Raw genomic sequence first — 15,798 nt, forward strand, 5'->3', positions numbered from 1 at the left:
CTGTTCTGTGACGTATGTAGGAGGAAAAAAAAAAAAAACCCACCACACCCAAGCCACATGCAATTCCCAATTAAACATTTTAAAAGCACAGTTCCTCCCCATTTCTGTATATATGATCCCATGTCTGGACAATTCCCATTATTATAGGCCCTACACACTGGCCGATTTTCTGAAAGATATGAACGATCTCGTTCATAAATGAACGAGAACTCGTTCATATCTTTCAGTGTGTAGACTCCAGCGATGAACGATGCGCGTCCCCGCGCTCGTTCATCGCTGGTCTCCCGTCGGCTGTGCATGCAGGCCAATATGGACGATCTCGTCCATATTTGCCTGCACTTCAATGCAGCCGTGTGATGGGGGGAGTGAAGAAACTTCACTCCCCCCGTCACTGCCCCCGCGCCGCCGGGTCGCTCGTCGGCCGTATCGGCACCTCGGCGGCGCATCGATATATGTGTAGGGCCCCTTAGCCTCAAAGCATGTCAAGCAACCATTACTTTGAGATTGGGCAGGTGGTTTATAGTAATCTATACTTGGCAGATTCATTTAACTGCGCTTCTCAAATCTAGTCCCGGGACACAGGAAAGCAGGCCACACACCAACTATATGGCTGCCTGGAATTAAAATCTGATAATGTATAGCAAGAAATGACAAGCCATTGCTCTCAAATGATGGACAAAAATGGGCAGACAAACTAGTAAAAAAAAAAAAAAAAAATCCCCACACATTTAACCAATTTGTCTGAATGACTTGGTTTGGTAGCAAACAGGCAATTGTCATTTACTCACTGGGTGGTTTGAAAGAATCATTAGATAAGTGGCGAATTTAACAGTGCATGTTTTCCATATCTTGTCACTGAAGCTCAGGTGTATTCATTATTGACTGACCATTTTTTTAAGACATTCATCGATGGTTCTAATTATTCCACTTGTAATGCTATGGAGAGACCTGTAAACACATGAACTGTAAGGGGAGAACTCAGGGGTGAGTCAGTTCACCTAGCCGAATATGCACACCGCAGACTCTCTTAAATGTGTTTGCTACTCCAAGGAGTAGCGAGCACTTTTGATCTAATCGGGGTGCTAAGTAGTCAGGCTGAAGGCGAGAGAAGGGCTGCCGTTGCCAGCATTTGAACGCCACAGCATTGGCAATCCGCACCATTCGCCGGCAACTGAATTCCCCCTTAGTGTGCCCCGAAGCACTGGCTTAACATTTAAGACAAACATCCAGAAATAAAATGATGCGCAATTACATTAGATCACTGTATTGGGCACAGTAAATCAAAAAGGTAGACAAAATCCTAAAAGCAAAACAAGGGCTATGAAACTCATGACGCACAGACTGATGTAAATGATCTACTGGTAGATTCTTGGCCAATGCTGGAACACAAGTCCCTGCTTACAGAGAGTTACAGCATTTGTCAATATTATCTAGGCAAAGATCAACTTGCAAACATGTCGCAAGCCAGGCACCACGGCTAGGGGAGACAATAGACAGCATGAACTGTTCATTATGGAATCAAAATTACAGTAGTCTATAGTATGGTTGCATGGAGTATGTGTTGTGTTTTAGAGGGAGTGGAATAGTAGGTCCAATACCTCACTATTTAAATTCACACAAGCAAAAAAACACTCAAATACAACCCAGCCTTAATATCCACAATACGCACCTCATGGCTGCCTCACTATAAAAATCGGTGAGCCAGATTAAATGGGCAGGCACCCACCCCAGATCGGACATATAACACAGAACCAATTGCGTTGACACCACCAACAGCCATCCCATCACAGCCGCTGGCAACACATAACTGTACTAGGCTGCCAACGGCTCAGGTGCCCAACATATAAAGTTACACCTTGTGGCACAGTGACTGACTGGTGTGCAGACCGCAGGTAAGGGAGGGCAGACCACAGCATATGGATGTTCTGAGGAGAGACTCAATGAGAGGAACATGCAGGTACAGCCAGACAGTGCATTGCTCTTGTCCTGTCCTGTGACATACATACAGATAAAGTGCTGATTATTCTAATGGAGTTTCTTAATTATACACAATGGAGAGTGGAATCAAAGCACATGAATTTAAGCTCAATGTCACTATATCCTTCTTGAATATTTAGGACTGCTGCTCCCCTTCAAACAATCTGAATTCCCACGGGCGCATGTATCGGTCAAAAGAGCATATATAGGGGGCACTCCATAGTGCATAAAAGTCTAATTGTAAAACAAGTTTAAAATGAACAAATGGTAAAATTTTACATGAACCAACAGGTTACCAGTGTGGACTGGTTACCATATAATTCCGCACATTGTCCATCTGGCAAAAGATAGAACGAGTGCTGCTAGGCTGTCCAGGAGTCCACAACCCGCCGTCAGCCACCTCTCTTGGAATGCCGCAGGTAGGATCAAACGCCGTCAGCCGCTTGATCAACATGTCTGGTGGTCCACTGTGTCAGCAGACTCCACCCTAACGCATTTCGTCAGACTTCGTAAGAGGGCTGGAGTCTGGAGCACGGATCCTTTTTTTAGAGACCCAACAGTAATGTTCTCAATAAAACTATCATTACAGCCGTTTACAATTAATTTTATATTCTCAACCTGTGTAGCGTTTCGAAAGCATCTATTAGAATATATCATTGTATAATGGATATTACATTTTAAAAAAAGGTTTCAAATTAAGAATGACATACATACATATACATATATATATATATATATATATATATATATATATATATATATATATATATATTATACACACAAACAAAGTTCAGCACTCACCAAAGCAAGCTCACTTATTTTCACAACATCAATAAACAAATGATGGGGGTTTAGTTGGTGAATTGGCCAATGCACGGTAGCCTGCAAACCGCTCGCCAAGGTACCCCATCTTCATGCAGGTCCTACACTATCACAGAGTCTCAAAAATTTAAACCTAGCAACTGTATCACATTATACACCATATTGTAGGGTTAATCTTTGGTTAACTCATTAACTGTGGCCACAAGCTTTGTTCATACACCCCTATGCAAGCCCAATTATCTTAAACCTGAGTCAGCTGTTCTTTAGTCATTTATCAGCCAGTGTCAGGTGACTAGTGTACCTTTAAAAGCCATGGAGTATTTGGCAGATACACAGTAAACCAAGTGGGCATATTTGCAGTTATACTATGTGATACAGTTGCTAGGTTTTAATTTGAGACTCTGTGATAGTGTAGGACCTGCATGAAGATGGGGTACCTTGGCGAGCGGTTTGCAGGCTTCCGTGCATTGGCCAATTCACTAACTAAACCCCCATCATTTGTTTATTGATGTTGTGAAAATAAGTGAGCTTGCTTTGGCGAGTGCTGAACTTTGTTTGTATATTTTTAAGTAGGTGGCCATGGGCTACATGCACCCCACCCTATGAGTGGTGAGTGCAGACACTGCACCCCGCTTCTGGGGTGGTGAGTGCTGTGGTTTTATATTTGTTGAATATATATATATATCTCTTCCCTTTCTTAATAGTTTTATTTAGGGCATTACTGTTGGGTCTTTAAAAAAAAGGATCCGTGCTCCAGACTCCAGCCCTCTGACTAAGTCTGACAAAACAACAAAGACAAAGGATGTAACTCAGCGCTCAGTCCTGTTCCAACATAAATGTCCAATATGTAGAGGTATCTTCTGTATATCACAAAACCACAGATGGACGGTGTGTCAATGTTCAATCGTCAGTCCATAATGTTCTCCGTGATGATAAATGAACCTCAGAATAAACCAAAATGGAAACAGCAATGTGTAGTATGTCCACAGAAAAATGAATAACACCTGTGTGAAAGTGTAAACGAGATGAGAGGGTCTGCGTACCAAAACTTACACTTTATAAAGGTGAATAACTCCCATAAAGGTATCTTTAGCCACCAGTGACCAGAGGCGTGGATGTATATACCATACACACCTTTACACAGAACTCCCAATGATAGGACGTACCGTACTCACATTACACACAGTGGATGTACTCTCATAAAGGTATCTTTTAGCCACCAGTATTTAAACGTGTAGAAAAAGCCGACCCCACCACACCTTCAAATGTTGTTCCCCTAGAGCGGGACGTACCGTACTCACATAGCACAGAATGATTATCCTCATATAACGGTTTCTTTATCCATGTCCTCCAAATTTCTAATAGGGACAGTGTGGGGTACACTGGACCCTCAATGCGCATATAGTGACCCAAAAGAAACCAAAAGGGCACTCTTAAAATCCATAAAATGTATTCCAAAATATATAAAAACAAGGGAATAACAGATGGTAGATGGAAAAATTTGTGTACCTGAAAGGCAATGCCGGCCGCGAATTGCCCAACAGGAAATGCCCAAACTGTCTGTTCCCACTGCAAAAGGTGATCAGTAGCACTCCTGGACCAACATGTTTCGACTGTTGAGTCTTTTTCAAGGTGGAGGAGCGCTACTGAGTATGGCTACTTTTATCCCTAACTATGTATGACTATTTCCGGACGCCGCAAACACGAGGCCGTCCGTTTCCTGTTTCTCTTCACTTCCGCCAACCAGCGCCGGATGCACGACGTGAAAGAGAAACCAAATGCAAAACTTGAAGTTGGAAAGTTACAACAATGGTGTACATAAATACCAGGTGGATGAACAATAAAATATTGATATGTTAAAATAGTACGAGGGTTAATGTACTTAAGGTTGAGACTCGGCTAGGTGACTTCCGCCAACCACCGGCATATTCGTTCCTGCCAACCATTGCCGGATCCATGTATCCTTATGCACATGCATTACTGGATTTGGTGGACTGGCTATAATGTGCTAAATGGAAATGACAGTGCTATTAATACGTTATATATATCCCATTACCATGTAAGAATAATAATGTATATAGTAATATAGAGAGAACTCCTCGGCCAAAACCCGATACGTCACTTCCGCCCTCCACTGTCCTTACATTTTGCCAACCACATGCATCACTCATTGGAGGAGTTGGATTATCTAAAACTCCTAGCGGACTTTAAATGAATAAGAGGGGGAAAGCAAGTGAATTAACCCTTCTAGGCACCTGATCTTAGCCCAAAAGAGCCCCAATAAACCTAAAAAGAAGTATAAATACTGTGGAACTACAAAAGAGCCCCAATGTATCTAAAAAAGAATAATGAAACTAAAAAAGAGTAATATAAAATATAGTAAGAGGCAATATAAACACTGTGGAACTACAAGAACCATTTCAATTCAAATTCATGGTTAAGTCCCTTAGGTGTCAATGTATTCAGATCATATATCCACCTCATCTCTTTTTTTGCCAAGGCTGAATCCTTGTTATGATTCCTCCAATTATCCTTTACCTGGTCAATACCCCAGAAGATTTTAATATGCTTTACTGAACAGTTGTGAACGTTCTTAAAGTGCAAAGAAAATGGGTGATTTTCGTTCCCTTTTTTTATGTTACGTATATGTTCGGACCAGCGTACCCCAAGTTTTCTGGTGGTTTTACCAACATATAACTTATCACAAGTACACCTAATGGCATATACGCAATATTTGGAATTACAGGTAATAAACGGTTTAATTTGATATACAGTGCCCTCATGATTGAAACTAGATGTTTTTTTCTCATCATTAGTACATGCTTTACACATGCTACAATCATGGCATTTATGGAAACCCTTTTGACGGGTGTGCATACCTCCCTTTTTATTGGAAAATGCACTAGTGACCACTCTATTTTTAATGTTATCCGCTTTCCTATAGATGAACTGGGGACGTTCAGGCAATAAAGTGGACAAAAGGGGATCTTTAAGTAGAATATGCCAATTCTTATGAAAGAGATTCTACTGATTTATGTTGGCTATTAAATTGTGTTAAAAGCCAATACTTACGGATTTTTTCTCTTTTCTTTTTTATTTTCATTAGTTTGTAGAACCCCCTTTCTGTCTATAATGGATAATTCATGAATTGAACTGTCAATTTTCTTGGGATCATATCCCTTATTTATAAACCGATGTTTCAAATGGTGGGCTTCTTTTTTAAAATCCTCTACCTTGCTACAATTTCTTCGTAACCTTGTGAGCTGACCCTTCGGGACATTATGAAGCCACCTTGGCAGGTGATTACTAGAAGAATGTATATACGTATTAGTCAGTCGGTTTAAAATAGGTGGTTGTTTCTATTTTTCCTTCTCTAATCATAATATTAAAGGTCTAAAAAGTTCACCGTTTCTGAACTAATGGAAAAAGTGAGTTTTATGTTTAGTTCGTTATTATTTAGAGGTTTGCAGAATTCCTCTAGAGACCTGAGGTCCCCTTTCCAAATAAACATAACGTCATCTATATACCGCCACCAGTGGGCCAGGTTCGCTCAGCAGTCATGACCATGCCAGACATGCGACTCTTCCCAATCGGTCATGAAAATGCTGGCATAACTGACAAGTCTGACAAAACGCGTTAGATGGAGTCTGCTGACGCAGTAGTCCACCGAAGCTGTTGATCATGCGGCTGACTGCATTTATGATCCCACAAGAGGTGACCGACAGCAGGTTGTGGACTCCAGGACAGCCTAGCAGCACTCGTTTTCAGCTTTTCCCAGGTGGACAATGTGAGGAATTGTGGTAACCAGCCCACACTGGTTACCTCATAATTCCTCACATTGTGTCACATACACACACATATAATACATCTCATACATAACTTTGCCCACAAGGATGTCCGTTATTGGTCCGCAAACTAATTTTAGTAGGGCCATCTAATATTGTGATGTATATTTTATATTGTGCACATTGAACACAAAATGTCTTTGTAAACAGTATTTGCAGTTTTTCATTCAGGGGTGAACACAATAAGATACTTGGAGCTACTAACTGGTGAGCAAGCCACATAAAGCTGCCCATGGGAGAAGACGCTGCTCCGAGACCTACGTCTGCAGCCCATGGCATTTGTCCCTGCGACTTGTTGATAGTCATAGGGGTCGATTCAATTCGGCAACTTATGAATAGCGCCGGAAATTAGCTCCCGACGCTATTCAATTCAGATGGCCCGTTCTCGCCGACTAAACAGGTTGAATTGTCGGGAGAACGGGCATTCTCCGACTTAGAATCAGCCTCGCGCCGGCCGCGAGGCAGCACTTTTGTCGGGTTTCTTCTCTCATCACCCGGGAATGAGAGAAGAAGTCCCGACAATTGCGGGTAACTAGCAGCTGAATTGAATAGCGTCGGGAGCTAATTCCCGGCGCTATTCATAAATTGCCGAATTGAATCGACCCCATAGTGAAGTAGATGCTTACAGGAGACCACAGGCGCTTGAATTTAAAAAAAGGAAAATTGTTGGGTATAAGGAATATACGTTGTATAAACAGTCTCACCTGCGCCACATTCCGTTCTCTGACTCAATTATGTTCCTGTGCAGAGCAAGTAATCGGGTTACGTTGCATAACTTGGGCGGAGTCAAGTTCCGCAGAAGCATGATTGGAACACCAGCTTTCAGTGCACAGAGTGTCAAGAGTCTTGTTTTTCCTTTATAGCTCCTCTCCCTGATGTCACATTGAGAAAATACATACCTCAGTTTCTTTCTAGGTCACTCAGCTACACAACAGCGGAAAATACATACACCCATACATACCCCTAGCCTCAATAGGCCATGCACACAAGATGCCTGGTATGTGTGAGCTGCCAGGTTCTGTACTCTAACGTTGTGCGGCTGAGGATTACTTTGATATGTCACCTGCATATTACGTGCGACAGTCTGCATATGAAGCAGAACAGAACTTGTATTGGAAAAATGCTGTGGTTGTTACATTGTAGAACTTTGTATACAGATGCAGAGGGCTGGATTCAAATGTTCCCTCCCCTCCCTCGATAGCACCCGCAAAGCTATCCTAGTGTTGCTGCTGATGGGTGCGACAAGTTAATTTCAGCTCGCTAGCCCCGGGGGTAGCAAGCTGAAATGCGCGTAGAGAGACCCGTATGGGTGCCCAAACGGGTCTTATCACGCTCAGGCCCATTACTTTAGTCAGGTTTAGGTACTTTGCGCACCTAAACCTGAGTGGAATGGGCACGATCCGCGCGATAAGTGGGCGCACACTTTACACAGGAGATCGAGGGGTGCAATAACATTTGATTTACCCCCAGAGACTGTTGCTCACAAATATACAGTACAAGTGTCATATCAAATTAATCAGCACAGTCTCCTCATGTGTTATAGCCACACTGTTTTCAACTAAGACGCATTTTTGGCAAAAAAATAAAAAAATAAAGTCACCTGACGCTAGAAGATTCTCTTGCGACCTGGCATGCCAAGAGGGGCTGTTTGGAGTGACTACAGCAAGTATGTAGAACGACATCCTATACTAGGTGATTCATCGCGCCCTAAGGGCGCTCTTCACACAGTCGTAAGGGGCTACACCACCTTAACCCTTGCACGCCCTTGTGGCATGCACTATTTGTAATATATGGAGTATTACCTCCAATCATAATTGTGTGAGTGGTTAAATATTGCACGGACAAAGGGCGTGTGATGGTTAAGGGGTCGTAACCCCTTGCAACGGCATGAACACCGCACGCAGGGCCTAATGAATCACCTAGTAGGTGCTGTGGTTGGGGGAGTGGCGGGTGCGGGGCAGATGGGGTCCGGGGGTGCCGCGGGTGGGGGAGGGGCTGGTGCGTGGGTGCCGAGGGAGGGGTCCAGAGCCGGTGCAGGGGTACTGCGAGAGAGGGAGGGGCTGGTGCGGTGGTGCCTTGGGAGGGGTCCGGAGCGGGGGTGCCACGGGTGGGGGATGGGGCCCGGAGCCACTGCGGTTGGTGGAGGGGTGTGTGGGGGGGTGCCACGGATGGGGCCTGGAGCCACCGCGGGAGGTGGAGGGGTGTGTTGGGGTGCAACGGATGGGGCCTGGAGGTACTGCGAGTGGGGGAGTGGCAGGTAATGCTTCTCCTCCTGGAAGCAGCTAAGCTGCTGTACTTCCTTTGGCAGTGGCTCTCCCAGAGACTCTCACTATTGTTAGCGCCAGTGTCCCAACACGCCGCATTACAGGGAAGATGCACTCAAACTACAGCTCCCAGCAGGCCTTAGCGCCGGAATGCTTTGGCACTAAGGGCTGCTGGGAGCTGTAGTTTGAGTGTGTCTACTTCCCTGTAACGCGGCGCGTTGGGTCACCAGCACTAACAATAGTGACTGGCAGGCAGAACTGACTGAATCGCTGAATCAAAGTAAAAGGTGAGAGTGCTGCGCAGTGTCAGTGACACTGTACACCAACTGCCTCTGGGGATCAGAGTGTGGCTGTGGCGGGGAGGCACTTCTGTTACATCACACAAAGAGGAGGCTCCGGGGCTCAGAGTATGCGACACAGGGAAGGCTATGAAAGCCTCCGCTGCATCACATTCATACACATCTATGCCGGTGGCCGCAGCAGCTTTTGTTCCACCTACGCCGTGGCTAGGGAGTGAGGATTGTTGATGCCGGAGGTGGCAGGCGGACTGGCAGAAGGTCATAGGGGGAAAAAAATGTTTTTTTACTGCAGCGTCCTATTTACAGCGCAGAGACTTGCTGCAGATGCAGTGGCATACCCTCCAACTGTACTTCTGGCAGGTACAGTACCCTTTCTTTTTATGGTCTGAACCAATTTTTGGCTCTCCAACCTTCCATTGCAAGTATTTGAAAAGGGGCATGGCCACGCCGCTGTACCTGTGGCCATGCCCCCTTTTCGAATGTGTACTGATTTGTGTGTGTAAATTGTTGGAGGGTATGTTGCTGCAGATGCAGTGGGCCTATTTTGGGGTGTGGACCTGGAGCTGCAGCTCCATCAGCCCCATTGTTAATCCTGCTCTGGGAACACACAGCAGCCAAAAGGCAGAGCCTCCCATTGGATGTAACCTGTGAGGGAGGGCGTTTCTTGCCCAATCAGCTGTGGACTGGGTGTGCTAGACCTGCTGCTAACCCAATGAGAGCTCCTAGCTATGTCCAGCGTTATCCACACAGTCACAGAGTGACAGATCTGGGCTATTATATAGGAGATAATAGGCTAACTCTGTTCCTCACCTCTTTTTTTTTTTTCTTTGGGTGGGGGGGAACTAAAGTGTTTTGCACACCAGCAGTCACTAGATGGAGCCATTCAGCTGCTGTTCCATGCAGCCGCCGACATTATCGTTATGTTGTTCGTCATTTTGATGGCCTGGTAACTCACATACTGTGTACATAGACACAAACTAGATCCAACATTTCAGTTTAATTACAAAACAGTCTTCATTCCTGAAGACTAAATGTCAGCCAGCAGTGGCAGTACTGCTTTATCTACAGTCTAAGTCATACAGTGTCACCCTCCTTCTGTAATATATATGTATGTACCAGATATAGGGGTCTATTTACCAAGCGTTTTAAGGAGATAAAGTCGACGGAGATAAAGTACCAGCCAATCAGCTCCAGTCATTTTTTAAACCCAGCCTGTGAAATGTCAGTTAGGAGCAGATCGGCTGGTACCAAGGCTTAGTAAATAGACCCCATAACTGTTGGGTGTGCAGTTGCGCTCTGACATACGCATGCCTTTGTGCGCATTCAATCAGCCAATGTGTTCGCATAAGAGCGTGACAGCACACCCATGACTGATCTTCTAAAATGGCTTCTTGTGTGACAATAGGGTCAAACATACAGAATAGGAGGGAACGGCATAGGCTGTTTTAATTAATTTTTAATAACCAAAACATAACAGGATCTCAGTACAAGACCTTAGGACCACCCTGTCTTTAATGCCTCAATCCAGCTCTGGTGCCACCTCCAGCAATCTCATACACCAAATAGAAACGGGATACGATCGTTAGGTCGACACAACTTAGGTCGACAGTCATTAGGTTGACCACCGAAGGTCGGCATGGGCATTACGTTGACATGAACTAGGTAGACTTGGGCATTAGGTCGACAGGTCAAAAGGCAGACATGAGTCTCACATTTTTGTACTTTCATACTTTCCACGATCCACGTAGACTACAACTGAGAACAGTAACCTGCTCCGAGACGCTCGCCATGCGAGGGGACACTGTGCACTAATTGGGGTTCCCCGTCACTTTACAAAGAAAATGACACCAAAAAATGTCCAAAAACTCATGTCGACCTTTTCACCTGTCGAACTTGTACATGTCGACCTAATGCCCATATCGTCCTTCAGTGGTCGACCTAATGACTGACAAGAAAAATAAGATTTTAAACCTATCGGTAAATCTTTTTCTCCTAGTCCGTAGAGGATGCTGGGGACTCCATAAGACCCATGGGGAATAGACGGGCTCCGCAGGAGACATGGGCACCAAAAAGAACTTTAGATATGGGTGTGCACTGGCTCCTCCCTCCATGCCCCTCCTCCAGACCTCAGTTAGAGAAACTGTGCCCAGAGGAGACGGACAGTATGAGGAAAGGATTTTTGTTAATCTATGGTCAAGATTCATACCAGCCCACACCATCCACACCGTATAACATGGAATATACGAACCAGTCAACATTATGAAACAAAACAGCATCAGCCCGAGACTGATCAAAACTGTAACATAACCCTTATGTAAGCAGAAACTATATACAAGTCTTGCAGAATTTAGTCCGCACTGGGACGGGCGCCCAGCATCCTCTAAGGACTAGGAGAAAAAGAATTAATCGGTAGGTTTAAAATCTTATTTTCTCTTACGTCCTAGAGGATGCTGGGGACTCCGTAAGGACCATGGGGATCAGGGGCGGATCAAGGAAAAAATGACAGGGGGGGCACCTTGTGCATGCCGAAGGCGTGCGGCCCCATGAAGGTCACAACAAGACCTCACAACAAGGGCATGACCTCACAACAAGGGCATGACCTAGCAACAAGGGTCATAGCCTCAAAGGAAACATCGTATTCGTAAGACGGGAAGAGGGTGACACTTTGGAGAGGCAGCGGGTGACAGGAGAGAGAGGGTGATGGGTTTAAAGTGACGCAGGGGAGAGGCAGTGGATGAAGGAAACATAGTGGGAGACGGAGAGGCAGTGGGTGACAGAGAAGGTGACAGTGAGAGGCAGAGTGGGTAACACCGGGGAAAGGGTGACGAGGAAAAAGTGGGTGATGCCAGGGGGAGGTGGCAGTGGGTAACAAGGAGAGGGGGACAGGGAGAGGCAGTGGGTACCTAAGGTCTCTGTAGGAGTAGGAGGGAGTAGTGAGACATTTGTAGTGAGGTTTACAGAGGCATGAAGAGAAAGATTCACTGGGGAAACAAACATACACGGTATGAGCCGAAATTCACATTATAGCACACGGTATGAGCCGAAATTCACATTATACCACACAGTATGAGCCTAAATTCACATTATAGCACACGGTATGAGCCGAAATTCACATTATAGCACACAGTATGAGACGAAATTCACATTATAGCACACGGTATGAGCCGAAATTTACATTATAGCACACAGTATGAGACGAAATTCACATTATACCACAAGGTATGCATACACACATACTGTTTTTCCTTAATACAAACAGTATATGTTTCCAAGCAACATATACTGTTTATACCTAAAGATGAACTGACCTCCTCTGGGAGCTTCAGATGGCGGCAATGGGGAGGCAGGGAGCGGGCCACCCACTCAGATGGGTCTCCTCTGCTCTATGCTCCACGCGGTAGTGGCGACTGGCGAGTGTCCTGCCCCAGCAGGGCCGGATTAAGGTTTGAGGGGGCCCTTGGACAACAAACTTGTAGGGGTCCCTATTAACATAATTGTGTTACAAAAAAGTGTGTGTGTATGAATATATATATATATATATATATATATATATATATATATATATATATACACACACACACACACACACACACACACACACACACACACACACACACACACACATACACTGTGGAATCTACTGTATGTATACATTTATTTTCATAGAGAGAAGGGGGATCAGAGAGAAGGGGGTTTGGGGTAGGGATCACAGTAAAGGAGGTTTGGGACAGCAAAGAGAAGGGCGTTTGGGACAGCACAGAGAAGGGGAATTAGGGTAGGGATCACAGAGAAGGGGATTTAGGACAGTACAGAGAAGGGGGTTTAGGGTAGGGATCATAGAGAAGGGGTTTTGGGACAGCACAGAGAAGGGGATTTAGGACAGTACAGAGAAGGGGGTTTAGGGTAGGGATCACAGAGAAGGGGTTTTTGGGACAGAGATCACAGACAGCCTTACTCTAAAGGACACCCATCTTGTGGCCAACAGCGCCGATTTCCCACTCCAGCAGCCTGAGAGCACCGGGAGGTGCGGTGTGCTGTGGACCAGTGTCTTCTGCATTCCTTGCCTTGATTGGCCCCAGCTGCTGGGGAGGGGGCGGGGACTGTTGGGAGAACATTAACTGGAGGCTGGATCGCAGGCAGCAAAATGCTGTCCTACCCTCCATTAATATAGGATTTGTGGGGGCCCAGCACAGTTTGTACATATTGTAATGAACGGCATGATGCTCTGCCGCTCATTACATATGCACGAACACACAAGAACGAGCCGCGACGTGTACCGCTGCAGGCAGCAGTGATACAGCGCTGCCGGCTCTATCGTGGCCAGATCACCCTATGCGACTCCGAGTGGAGGAGAGAAGGGGAAAGCCTCTCCTCGGAGTCTTCTGGCTCAACTACAGCCGGCTGCAGCGCAATGTAATGAGTCAGTCTGACTCATTAGTGCTGCTGCCGCTACGAGACCCTTCATCGCGGCGGGCGCGGTCTGCGCTGCCGCTTCTCTTTAAATGGGACTGCTGTGTTGTCGTTTGATTAAAGTGCCAGACATGACAGGGGGGGCACGGGCACGCGTGCCCCCCCCCCTGGATCCGCCACTGATGGGTATTATACCAAAGCTCCAAAACGGGCGGGAGAGTGCAGATGACTCTGCAGCACCGATTGAGCAAACATGAGGTCCTCATCAACCAGCGTATCAAACTTGTAGAACTTTGCAAAGGTGTTTCAACCCGACCAAGTCGCTGCTCGGCAAAGCTGTAATGCCTAGACACCTCGGGCAGCCGCCCAAGAAGAGCCCACCTTCCTAGTGGAATGGGCCTTTACAGAATTTGGTAACGGCAATCCAGCCGTAGAATGAGCCTGCTGAATCGTGTTACAGATCCAGCGAGCAATAGTCTGCTTAGAAGCAGGAGCGCCAACCTTGTTGGCTGCATACAGGACAAACAGTGCCTCTGTTTTCCTAATCCGAGCCATTCTGGCCACATAAATTTTAAATGCCCCGACCACATCAAGGGACTCTGAATCCTCCAAGTCCCGCGTAGCCACAGGCACCACAATAGGTTGGTTCATATGAAAAGATGAAATCACCTTGGGCAAAAATGGAGGACGAGTCCGCAACTCCGCTCTATCCACATGGAAAACCAGATAGGGGCTTTTGTGAGATAAAGCCGCCAATTCCGACACTCGCCTTGCCGATGCCAAGGCCAACAACATGACCACTTTCCAAGTGAGATACCTTAATTCCACAGTTTTAAGAGGCTCAAACCAGTGAGACTTAAGGAACCGCAACACCACGTTAAGGTCCCAGGGTGCCACTGGAGGGTACAAAAGGAGGCTGGATATGCAGCACTCCCTTCACAAAAGTCTGTACTTCTGGAAGAGAAGCCAATTCCTTCTGAAAGAAAATGGATAGGGCTGAAATCTGAACCTTAATGGAGCCTAATTTTAGGCCCAAATTCACTCCAGTCTGTAGGAAGTGAAGGAAACGGCCCAGATGGAATTCTTCCGGAGGAGCATTCCTGGACTCACACCAAGATACATACTTCCGCCATATACGGTGATAATGTTTTGCTGTCACGTCCTTCCTAGCCTTTATCAGAGTAGGAATGACCTCATCCGGAATGCCCTTTTCCGCTAGGATCCGGCGTTCAACCACCATGCCGTCAATCGCAGCCGCGGTAAGTCTTGAAACAGACAGGGCCCCTGTTGCAACAGGTCCTCTCAGAGGAAGAGGCCACGGATCCTCTGTGAGCATTTCCTGCAGATCCGGATACCAGGCCCTTCGAGGCCAATCTGGAACAATGAGAATTGTCTGTACTCCTCTTCATCTTATGATTCTCAATATCTTGGAGATGAGAGAAAGAGGCGGAAACACATAGACCGACTGGAACACCCACGGTGTCACCAGGGCGTCCACTGCTACCGCCTGAGGGTCCCTTGACCTGGCGCAATACCTCTGTAGATTCTTGTTGAGGTGTGACGCCATCATGTCTATCTGAGGCAGTCCCCACTGACTTGCAATCTCTGCGAAGACTTCCTGATGAAGTCCCCACTCTCCTGGATGTAGATCGTGTCTGCTGAGGAAGTCTGCTCCCCAGCTGTCCACTCCCAGAATGAAGACTGCTGTCAGAGCGCTTACATGATTTTCCGCCCAGCGAAGAATCCTGGTGGCTTCTGCCATTGCCACTCTGCTCTTTGTTCCGCCTTGGCGGTTTACATGAGCCACTGCGGTGATGTTGTCTGACTGAATCAGAACCGGTAGGTCGCAAAGCAAATTCTCCGCTTGACGAAGGCCGTTGTATATGGCCCTTAATTCCAGTACGTTGATGTGAAGACAAGCCTCCTGGCTTGACCAGAGACCTTGGAAGTTTCTTCCCTGTGTGACTGCTCCCCAACCTCGGAGGCTCACGTCCGTTGTCACCAGAACCCAGTCCTGAATGCCGAACCTGCGACCCTCTAGAAGGTGAGCACTCTGCAGCCACCACAGGAGAGATATTCTGGCCCTGGGGGACAGGCTGATCATCTGATGAATCTGTAGATGTGACCCGGACCACTTGTCCAGAAGGTCCCACTGAAGTCCTTGCATGGAACCCGCCGAAT

The 15,798-nt window shown here is 46.3% G+C and overlaps 1 protein-coding gene across 2 annotated transcripts in view; it reads right to left on the minus strand.

Annotated features, from left to right (window-relative positions):
• Positions 1-15,798, minus strand: part of ELL2 (elongation factor for RNA polymerase II 2) — a 103,983-nt gene that overhangs the window by 23,692 nt on the left and 64,493 nt on the right. The gene's annotated exons all lie outside the window — the stretch shown is intronic.

This window comes from Pseudophryne corroboree, chromosome 1 (assembly GCF_028390025.1).
Source record: "Pseudophryne corroboree isolate aPseCor3 chromosome 1, aPseCor3.hap2, whole genome shotgun sequence".
Lineage (NCBI taxonomy): Eukaryota > Metazoa > Chordata > Amphibia > Anura > Myobatrachidae > Pseudophryne > Pseudophryne corroboree.